The sequence below is a fragment of the Euphorbia lathyris genome, chromosome 1 (genome assembly GCF_963576675.1).
Source record: "Euphorbia lathyris chromosome 1, ddEupLath1.1, whole genome shotgun sequence".
Classification (NCBI taxonomy): domain Eukaryota; kingdom Viridiplantae; phylum Streptophyta; class Magnoliopsida; order Malpighiales; family Euphorbiaceae; genus Euphorbia; species Euphorbia lathyris.
This window is the reverse complement of record NC_088910.1, coordinates 87,884,575-87,896,839: the sequence shown is the minus strand read 5'-3', so window position 1 is coordinate 87,896,839 and position 12,265 is coordinate 87,884,575.

Sequence of the window (12,265 nt, the reverse complement as noted above, 5' to 3'; positions counted from 1 at the left end):
ACATTCAGTTCTCGGTATGTTATTGTGCTAGATATCAATCTAACCCTAAGGAATCTTATTACATAGCTGTAAAAAGAATCCTTAGATATTTGCAAGGCTCAGTGAATGCAGGTTTGTGGTATCCCAATACTCATGACTTCACACTCATTGGATATACTGACGCTAACTACGGACGAGACAAGCGTGAACGAAAAAGCACCTCAGGAGGATGCCACTTCCTTGGGAGCTGTCTTGTGTCCTGGTTCAGCAAGAAGCAGGCATCAGTAGCCCTGTCAACCACTGAAGCTGAGTACGTTGCTGCTGGAAGTTGTGTTGCTCAAGTCCTATGGATTAAGCAACAGCTTGAAGATTATGGCGTTCGGACCAAAACAATTGAAGTCAAATGTGACAACAAAAGTGCCATTGACTTATCAAAGAACCCAATCCAGCACAGCAGGATGAAGCATGTCAGCATAAGACATCACTTCATCAGAGATCACGTACTCAAGGGAGAGATCAAGCTGACCTATGTCCCAACGGATGAGCAGCTTGCTGATATCTTCACAAAGCCAGTGGCTCGTGAGCAATTCAACATACTTAGAGTAGCCATTGGTATGTTTAATCCTCTTCAATAAATTTCAAGTATAGTATGCATGCTGAGTGAATTACCATGCTGAATGATTTATGCTATTACATGCTGTGTGTTTATCTTAAGCTGAGCAACTAAGCATAAGAATTATTCCTTTGCATAACACTGACTACTTAGAATTTTAAACGCTTGAAATTGTTAACACTGAGTGAAGAGCCGTTGCAAACTTTAATGCAAAGCACGCGAATTAAATAGCCACTTAGGATGACGTATAGGCTATAATTAGAAAATACACGCGCCGTATGTGTCATAAATGCCAGAATCTTTGTCGATTGAGAATCTCGAGGTAAAACGGACAACCCAACGCCTTGGATTAACTCAACATCTCTATAAATAGTGGATGAATTCCCACTTTTATTTCTTTACGCTTAGAAATCTTTGGCATTCATACTCTCTCTCTAAAAAATTCCCAAACTTCCCAAAACTTCTCTGAGAATATGACGAGCGGTTCTCTAAATATCTCCGGTGCCGGTTTACCCAACAACCGCTCCGATGCAAACCCCAAATCTCCTACCCAGCGTGACCACGCTAAGGTCACAACACCGAGCAAGAAAGCTCAAGCTGTCCAAGCCACCTCTTCGAAGGGAAATCAACAGCAAAAGGACAAGGGCAAGAAAGTTATCGAACGCACCTACTCTCAGGTTTTCGAGAGTGTGAGGGGGTGGAAGATTGATCACTCACGATGGTTTTCAGGGGGATTCGTGGACGCCGAACAACCTTTTTATGAGTGGATCAAGAACAATGGTTGGACCGAGCTGTTCTCAGTTCGTGATGCTACTTACCTTGAGTTGGTAAGAGAATTCCAGGCCAACCTAAAGATCGCCAATGATGACCGGAACTACCTAGCTTCTCATGTTCGAGGAAAGGACATCTTCATCAACCCTGCATATCTTGCCTCACTGTTTAAGTTGAAATACGAAGGAGCTATACGTCGTAAATCTGGTGACCATGAGAAAACCGACTACGTTCAGACCTTCTGTAAACCTGAGGGTCATGTAGGTGAAATCTCGAGCACTTCCATGGTTCGGCATCAAAAGATGGCCCATTACATACTGACCAATTTCCTTTTCCCTAAAATCAACTGCACCAACTCCGCAACCAATTTTGAGCAGTGTTTTATATGGCACATGCTGACCTACACACCAATAAACATGCCCGTATTCATAATCGGTGGGTTTCTACGAAGTACAGGAACCTTAGGCTGGGCTCCTTCATCACCCGAATCCTCAAGGATCACAATGTGGACATGATTGCGGAAATCCAAGTTCGGGGAACCGAGATTACAGCTATTGCCCTATTCGGTTTGGCATATGATCAACCTATTGTGCTGAAGAAAGGAAAAGGGGAAGCTATCCAGAATGCTGAGGGGGCGGTGACTCGCAAGGGAAGAACTCAAAGAAAGAGGAAGGTTGTCCAGAGCACCTCTAAAGCTGCTGCTTCTGCCCCAAAGAAGGTTAAATTTGTATGTGGAGGAACTAAGCCTCAGATTCAACAAGGACATGGTGGATCTAGGTCAGCTGAGAAAAGACCTAGGCAAGCTGAACCTGAGACAGAAGAAAGAGAGATTGATGACCAACCATTAAGGAAGAGGAAGAAGCAGCTCAATTTTGAGTTGAGACCTATCGATGCACTACCAACTGATGTCGTCGTTCCTCCTAACTCACACTATGTACAAAGTCAAGACGTTGACGCTGAGCAACAGATAGATGATCAGGAAGAACAAGACCAACTGGGTGGTCAGTTTGTCGAGGAAGAACTAGAGGAACAGTTTGAGGAAGAAGAACTGGATGTTGAGTCTGAAGAAGAAGAAAGTGGTCAGGATGACACTGAAGAAACAGCTGATGATGAGCACCTTGAACCAATCAACACTGAGTTGGTTGACGAAGAAGAAACTGAGCACACAGCAAATGCTCCCGCTGTTCAAAGGGAAGCTTCACCCACTGACTCCATTGAGTCCATTCCTTGTGACCCTACTCCTCCAAAGCTAAAGAGACTGAGGAAGAAGAAGGCTTTTCGAGCACCCGTCATTGACCTCATGGGTGACTCACCACTAAGGGATGAGATCTTTAACCTTACATATGTACATCTTCGGTACTTCTCAATCCCTCATGAGTCTCAACCAGAGCAACAAGAAAATCAAGCCTCTGTTTCTCCGAAGGAACATGCCGACTTAAATGCTTCTACCAACCAAAGTAATGCTGAGCAAGTGCTCGAAGATTCCGCTCCTTAACATGTTGAGCAAGCTACGGAATTCCCTGCTCAGGTGAACACTGAACTTCCTCAACTTCCAACACCTAGTCAGCTTCAGCCTGACCCTGAGCAAGCAACACTTTCTGCCGATCCTCCACTTCCACAACTCAATGTGCAGAATCAAATCCTGTCAGTTTCTACTGACAATCCAAATTCCAGGCCAGCCGCTGACAATGTTGGGCCTTCTAATAATGAGCAGAACCAAACACCGCCTTCATTCGGTTCTACTCCTCCTCCGGCATCTGGGTCAACAAATGATGGATCCTTAAGCTATTTGAATGCCTCTGAGTCTGGTCGAAGAATCGTTGACTCAGCTCAAGCTCTTATCCAGGACCTCCATGATGCGGCCTCACGCGAATGAGGCTGATATTAGGGATAAGTGTACCCCGTCGTTATCAAGTAATAAATTTCTAGAAAAGTCCAGGTATCGTCCACAGGATTTATTTCTGCAAGTATCAGATTACTTGGTTTCAGGTGTTATCTGGCTTAAGGGGTTTTGAGTTTGTTTTCTTAAGTTAATCTACTCCTAGGTTGAATTATACTAGTCCTAGCTAAGTTATCTGATTCTAACTAAGTTATTCTACGCCTAATTAAGTTACTCTACCCCTAATTAAGTTAAACTACTCCTAAGTGATCTTTTACCAATGCAATTATCTGAAGGAACATGAAGGGATACGATGATAATGAAAATAGGTTGTTTAAGCAATTGAATTAAAATCTAAGTCACTTGTGTCCGAGGCGATTAACCCGACCTATCCTCCTAAAGTCCCTAGTTCGTGATTCTCTTGTAAGGCCGAAACTAGCTCTAAGGCTCAGCAATTTGGGCTTAATCTTCTATGGGGTCGTCAATCCTATAGGCACTGACTAGGTCAGATTCAGCTCGCAATATGTGCCAACTTAATTTTGGGATTATCGAATGAGTTAAACCAATCAGACAAAGCGTAAGACAAAGATTAAAGCATTAAAACAATTGAATGAACAAAAACTATAATATATATCAAAGATGAAAGTATTGTCACGAAGATACAATGAGCCTAGGATTCATAACATGGATTAGAGGCTAGACAGAATATAAAAGTAGAAAAATCCCTTTCAGGGAACCTGTCTACCAATGCAGGAGTCTTCTTAGGACTTAAGGATGGAGCTTGAGCAATCCTCGGTGAGCGGAGCTTCGGAGGTTTCTTCAATGGAGGTTTGAAGGATATGGAGGAGGTGGAGAGGATTTCTCAAGATGAAAAGCTAAGAAAATTACAAAAGATAAAAGATATCTAATTTACATTGGAAAAATCCTATTTTTAGACGCGACTCGGGCCCTCTTCTTGACCTATTTCGTGTCCTTATGCAGGTAGGAAGTCGTGGGACCGGTCGTGGAGTCGTGGGGGTGGAATTGGTCTTTTTGACCAATTCCCGCAGGTCTGCTCGCCGAGCAGGGCGAGCAGGCTCCCTGCTCGCCCGAGCAGGCCTCTGAGGGCCTGCTCGGCGAGTAGGAGCAGTGCCTGGACAGCTCACCGAGCAGCGCCCGGGCTGCGCGCCGAGCAGCGCCTGGGCTGCTCACCGATGCTCAATTCGCCGAGCGACTGTCGGGGGTCCCCGAGACACGATTTTTGCCTGAAATTGATCATGTTTTAACCTGCACACGCACATAAACTCCAAACAACATTAGTCCAAAGGCTAAATTGACCCGCCAATCGCTTATTTTGAGCAAACGCTTCGTTTGGTGCGACTTTTGATGGATCAATTAGCTTCAAAAGATAACGGAATTATAATATGCATGCCATTTTGGCCGTATTTGCCTAAATTGATCATAAAACGAGCCTGAACAACGAAAAGTAAATAAAACATTTCCAATTTCTAACTAACTCACATAAAAGCATTTAAATGCGAGAATTGCTCGCTTATTAACTAAATAACGCTAAAAACCGTTCTAAAACCGTACCCAAAGATAGGGGTTTTTGACCCCTATCAAACCTCCTCGCACTTAAAACTTTACTTGTCCCCAAGTAAACTAAAAAAACTAAACACGCAATCACAAGCAAGCTAGAAAACCTCCCGGTTTGACTAGGTGCTTGACACAATTTCGAGCATCTGTAATTACATGCATTCGGAAATACAAAGTAGAGACACGATATCCAAAAGCCGCATTTCAATTATCATAGGTCATATGTTTTAAGAAAAAGGACACATGTTCAATTAAACGAGCTTGAGGGGATCGCTAAGTAAAACACCTCACCATAGGTAGTTCACTCATTTCACACAATTTTAGTGGCTAAAGTGTTTATTCTCGGCTTATGTTCTTGCTTAGGATTACGTTGATTTTGCACGTTCATCCGAATTCCTCTACTATGCTATATGACTCCGATGATATCAAAAACAGCCTCGAATTGGGGTTGTAATGTGGTTAGAGGGTTAAAGGTACAACAAGGGTTAATAGTTCTAGCGCTAGAAAAACAAAGTTAAAATGGCTTTAGCAAATGTGAAGTGACTGAGGTTTTTATTCATTATTTTTTTCCCTTTTTTTTTCTTGAGACATTTTGATTTTAAGAACTGAGGAATGAAGTTCTCCTTTTTGTTCGTCTCTTTTCTTTTCTTTTTCTGTTTTTTCTCTTTTTTTTTCTTTTTGGATAGTGATGCTCAATCACTTCTTAGCCTTTTGGCTTGCTACTATGATGTCATAAACAAAGACAAAGCGCTAGAGGAAAACAAAGGCTCAATGTGAGCTTTGCAAAAACTTAGGGTTAAGTAACAAACCAAGTGATGGTTTGCAAAAATTGGGTTAGGACGAAAGAAAAATCTACAAACTACAAAAATATAGGCTCAAAGGGGCTTCCTAGAGTGGATGAAAAAGAGAAAATAAGGTAAAGAAAAGGGTTAATTCTAATGAGGCTGATTTCATCGTCTACCATCTCAAATCATTGCATGTAGGTTCAACACAGTATTAGGTGCAAAATCTGTAATCTTTCCACAAGTCAAAGCATCCACACAAAAATGTCAAGAAAAAGAGCTTTTTGATGTTCGCTATTGGGCTCAAATTCAACTCACAATTCTTTGGGTTTCAATTTTGTGTTTACTAGTTCTCCCCAAACTCAAGTTTAACATCACATGCCTTCAATTCTTAAGTTATCTACCTAAGTAATGATTTTAGCATTTCTTCAAAAGTAGGGTCTAAATGCAAACTTTAGCTCATGCTTTTACAGATACAAGGATTGTGTCATACACCTAAACTAGTTGTCATGCAATCTTAGATTCGGTTCTCAGCCCTCAAGGACAAATAACGAAGTTTAGATTCGAAGGAGGTTCACGGTTTTAAGTCCTAAACATGCAAAAACATAAATAAAACCCGAAAACGCTAAACTAAACTAGACACGACGCCACAAAAATTTAAAAATTATACAAATTTTTGTAAGTTTGTCTACCCCTTCTCACACTTAAAATATGCAATAAGTTCCAACATTGCATCTAAAACCATCAAGCGCATGTGCAAAAAGTTAGGGTGGAGAAGACAACTTGCTGATTTTATCGCAATCGCCAAAAACTTGATGATTTGCGGTGCCAATTTTTTATTATTATTATTATTATTTATTTATTTTTTCTAGCTCCGTTCGGGAAAAAATCCCGAACCGTTGCTTATCTCGACCGAGCAACGGGCTGAACGGCAATGCCCAGCGGTGGGCTGTGCGGCAGTGCCCAGCGGGCTGCTGGGCGACAGTGCCCAGCGAGCTGCTGGGCAGAAGTGCCCAGCGAGCTGCTGGGCGGAAGTGCCCAGCGGGGTGGGCGGCAGTGCCTAGCGCGAGCTGGGCGGTAGTGCCCAGCGGGCTGGGCGGCAGTGCCCAGCTCGCCGAGTTGGGCGGCAGTGCCCAGCTCGGCGACCAGGGCCTCCCGGGGCCAAAATTTTTTTTTTCCCAGCTTGGCAGGCAGAAGGTCCGAAAAAAATATATTTATTTTTTTTTATTTTTTAAAAAAAACGAACACTTTAAAAAAACGTAAAAGAAAACTAAAAAAAACTAAACTAAAAGATCAATGTATAATCTAAATAAAATAAACCTGAAAAGTTTTATTAAAACTTGGGTTGCCTCCCAAGAAGCGCTACGTTATAGTCGGTGAGCTCGACATAGAATTCCCGCCTAGGTGTATGCTGACATTCGCGTTAGGAATTCAAATTCCTGAATAAATAATCCGTACCTGCAAAACGGATTATCAGTTTTAAGGAATTTTAATGAAAGCAAAGGGTGAAATTTAAATAAATTATGAAAAAGTTTAGTTTGCTCCCTTTTTGATTCTCTAGGTAGATCAAAGAGAATGAAATTTTCTGGACATGGAGCAAAACCGAACTCTTCTATTTTTGGATTCTTCTTTAGAGGCTCAATTTCAACTGATTCCTCAATTAATATTGAAACTTTTGGTTTCTCATAATTAGAGATCAGTTCTTCATTGTTAATGGGAAGAGATATTACCTTATTAACCTGACCTACCAAATTGGGTTCTTTAATTGATTCGTCCGCGGTTGAATCAACTAGGATCCCTTTTTGTATGCATAAATTTTTAATTGAGGCATACAAATCGTCAGTTTGATCTTCGTGAGTAGATAAAAAGTTAGGCAAATGCGTAATAGACTCCTTATTTCCATTGTTTCTAGCCATTTTCTTAAAAAAGAAGAATCATTAGAAATAACAACAAAAATTAAAAACAAATATTCACAAAAAGAAAAGTATAAAGGATTATATATAAACAAGTATAAACGATTATAAACAAGTATAGATGATATTCACAAAGATATTCACAAAGGAATACCTAAACTAACAAATCAACCTTTGGTTCGATATTGCAGAAGAAATAAATCCCCGGCAACGGCGCCAAAAACTTGACGCGGCCTCACGCGAATGAGGCCGATCTTAGGGATAAGTGTACCCCATCATTATCAAGTAATAAATTTCTAGAAAAGTCCAGGTATCGTCCACAGGATTTATTTCTGCAAGTATCGGATTACTTGCTTTCAGGTGTTATCTAGGCTTAGGGGGTTTTGAGTTTGTTTTCTTAAGTTAATCTACTCCTAGGTTGAATTATACTACTCCTAGCTAAGTTATCTGATTCTAACTAAGTTATTATACGCCTAATTAAGTTACTCTACCCCTAATTAAGTTAAACTACTCCTAAGTGATCTTTTACCAATGCAATTATCTGAAGGAACATGAAGGGATGCGATGATAATGAAAATAGGTTGTTTAAGCAATTGAATTAAAATCTAAGTCACTTGTGTCCGAGGCGATTAACCCGACCTATCCTCCTAAAGTCCCTAGTTCGTGATTCCCTTGTAAGGCCGAAACTAGCTCTAAGGCTCAGCAATTTGGGCTTAATCTTCTATAGGGTCGTCAATCCTATAGGCACTGACTAGGTCAGATTCAGCTCACAATATGTGCCAACTTAATTTTGGGATTATCGAATGAGTTAAACCAATCAGACAAAGCGTAAGACAAAGATTAAAGCATTAAAACAATTGAATGAACAAAAACTATAATGTATATCAAAGATGAAAGTAATGTCACGAAGATACAATGAGCCTAGGATTCATAACATGGATCAGAGGCTAGACAGAATATAAAAGAAGAAAAATCCCTTTCAGGGAACCTGTCTACCAATGCAGGCGTCTTCCTAGGACTTAAGGATGGAGCTTGAGCAATCCTCGGTGAGTGGAGCTTCGGAGGTGTCTTCAATGGAGGTTTGAAGGATATGGAGGAGGTGGAGAGGATTTCTCAAGATGAAAAGCTAAGAAAATTACAAAAGATAAAAGATATCTAATTTACATTGGAAAAATCATATTTATAGACGCGACGCGGGCCCTCTTCTTGACCTATTTCGTGTCCTTATGCAGGTAGGAAGTCGTGGGACCGGTCGTGGAGTCGTGTGGGTGGAATTGGTCTTTTTGACCAATTCCCGCAGGTCTGCTCGCCGAGCAGGGCGAGCTGCTCGGCGAGTAGGCACTGCTTGTCGCGAGCAGGCTCCCTGCTCGCCCGAGCAGGCACTGCCTGCTCGGCGAGCAAGAGTAGTGCCCGAGCAGTGCCCGAGCAGTGCCTGGGCAGCTCGCCGAGCAGCGCCTGGGCTGCTCGCCGAGCAGCGCCCTGGCTGCGCGCCGAGCAGCGCCTGGGCTGCTCACCGATGCTCAATTCGCCGAGCGAGTGTCGGGGGTCCTCGAGACACGATTTTTGCCTGAAATTGATCATGTTTTAACCTGCACACGCACATAAACTCCAAACAACATTAGTCCAAAGGCTAAATTGACCCGCCAATCGCTTATTTTGAGCAAACGCTTCATTTGGTGCGACTTTTGACGGATCAATTAGCTTCAAAAGATAACGGAATTATAATATGCATGCCATTTTGGCCGTATTTGGCTAAATTGATCATAAAACGAGCCTGAACAACGAAAAGTAAATAAAACATTTCCAATTTCTAACTAACTCACACAAAAGCATTTAAATGCGAGAATTGCTCGCTTATTAACTAAATATCGCTAAAAACCGTTCTAAAACCGTACCCAAAGTTAGGGGGTTTTGACCCCTATGACTCCATCAAACCAGTACCAATGCCGCTGGGTCTACTAATGTTGAGACAACTCCACTTTCGTCTGTCACTCAGCTTCTAACTGAGATCAAAGGTCTGAAGGATCTTCTGAGTGTCGTGACTTCATTGCAATCTCAACAGCCCAGGCAGGACTCTATAACAAAGCTGGCCGAACTCCAGCTGACCATGGTAAATCACATGAACTCACTATAAGGGGCAGATTCATCAATTGTCAGCTGCGAACTCAGCATATGCCACTTCTGCTGAAGTCCATCATCTCTTCAGCCAGCTTCATACTGAGCAAGAGAAAATAAATCACCAGCTTTCCACCTCCTCCCAATGCTCCATTGAGCAAATCAGCGAGGCTGTGCGTCTGCTGAACTTAAACCGGCAAGAGATGGCAACTGACGAGCTTAAAACCAACGAGATTCTGAAGTATTCTCGAGTGACCTTCAACCATGTGTGCCAAATCAACGGTCAGCGTGAGTATTTTGATTCATCTTTGCTAAAGATGTTTCATCAAGCTTTTGCAATGCTCACTGAAACTATACACTGGGTTGGCAAGTCTCAAGCCTATGTTTTGAGTATGCTGAGTGCTGCATCTATCGGTATTCCTCGAGCTATTGTGGATGAAGGTGTCCTAATCTTTGACGGAATGAATGAAAGCACAAGAAGGCTAAAGGAATTTTCTAAACGCCTAACTCAAGCTGCCATTGAAGAAACCTTCATTGCCAAAAATGATGCTGGCAAAACGGGGGAGAAAGAACAAGCCCCAAGAACTCAGCAATCTGAAGAAGCTTCAGGAAGTCAGCAAAGACACAAGGGAAAGGGTAAGCTAAAAGAGCATGAAGCCCAACTCAACTACAAGAAGAAATAGCTTTAGCTTTACTTACTAGGACTGACTAGATTTCTTATTGCTAAAACTTGTAGTCCTTTCCTTGTGTATTTTTTTTTGTGCTGACCTGAATACAAAACCTTGATGCATCTATCCTTTAAATTAACCAATCTTATGTGATGCTTACTTATGTTTTGTATCGAATAGTAAATCGCATCTTCACTAAATCAACGGTAATACTTGTCTATATTGCTTTATGACTGCATGCTGTGTTGACCGCTTTTACATGTCTTCTTAAACACATTGAACAAAGAAATACTCAGCGCTCTCTGATATATAAATCTTCCGCATAAAAATGAGTTAAATAGAATATGTTCCATGAGCTGACCTATTTCTGAAAACTGGCCTTAGACTTACTCAATTAAACCTTAAAATGTTTAGAGTAAAACTAAGTCAGCCGCTCAACCCTTACGGGGGAGTTATTTGATAAAATCAGGTCAACTATCATGGGGGAGCTCAACACTGAGTTCTTCAACTGAATATTTTTGCCAACATCAAAATAGTGGAGTTTGTTGAAACACCTTTCCACATGATTTTGATTTGACAAAATTATTTAAGTTATAATAAAAATATTCTAACACATTAAATTTAAATGCTTTGATTTATTACACTAATGTGTTTGTTCAATGTTGAGTTTAATTGTTTATAAGAAATTGAGATTAAAAAGCCCAAAGGCCCATAAAGTGGAAGTCAAGCCCAAATCAACACATCAAGACCATTCGGCTCAAGAGTTCAAAACGAAGCCATATCAAGTAAAACGATGACTCAGCAAGAGAAGGATCGAGAAGCCTTCGTGGCAAAAGCTTCAAGTGGAAGCTGCTGAGTGGGACGACAATGCAGTCTGGACAGCGGCAGACAATGTTCAACTTCTAGACAAAGTATTTCTACTTTGGGAAAAGTTCAGAAGGCGCATGAAGCTGTCTCATGGACTTTTCCTTAAATGTCAAAACATTCTTTCGAAGACTGACGAAGACAGAAGATGCGTGAATCCTATTGGCCAACGACGCTGAGCACGCCCAGAGTGATAACGATAGGAAGCCGTTTCCCTCCAACGGTTATTTCGAAATTCGAAATGACCAGGTGCCTCAAGTGTCACTATATAAAGGCCATCCATTTGCTTCAATCGATGCAGATCTTCAACTAGTCGAAACGCTGACCAAATTCATACTTGAAGTTTCTGTGAGAAAAGCAAAGCAAATACCTTACACCAATTCTTAATCTTTGTGTAAAAGTCTAGAGTGATTCCCAATCATCTAAAGTGTCTTAGCAATCGTTGTTTAGGACAAACACTTTATCATTTCTAGAAGAATAGAAAGGAGAGGCTGAGTACTCGGTTATAGTACCCAGCGTAGATATAGGAGTGATTAGAGGTATAGAGGAAGGTACTCTTGTTATACTCAGCTTCTATTTGTAAAAGGTTTCGTGCTCTACCTTTAAAGAGCTCAGTAGAGAATTCAAAAATCTCGGAACGAGTTCCGGGGACTGGACGTAGGCGGAGAGGCTGAACCAGGATAAGTCTGCCGAGTAACATCTTTCTAACCCTTAAACTCCCTTAATATATATTGCTTGCTATAAAACTGACTAAGTAAAGAACTCACGCTGAGTTAAGTTTACTAAGAAGCTGAGTTTAGGAATAGACTCTAAGTGCTATTTCCTGACTCAAGTAAAGAAGCAGACTTAGTCACAAGTTGACTAAGCTTGTGTCTTGAATCTACTTAGTGACGCTGTGTAAACCTTTTCATAAGAAAAGAAGTCAGCCTCAACGGACAAATTTTTAAATAATTCCTATCCACCCCTGGGAACTAACTTGTCACGTTATAAGGGACCAACAAGTTATACATTGTATTGAGCATTTATCACTCTCGATAAATGGGAGATACATCCATGGATCACTTGTGGAAGACTTGACTCTAAATCCTTGCAAGGTGATAACTTAA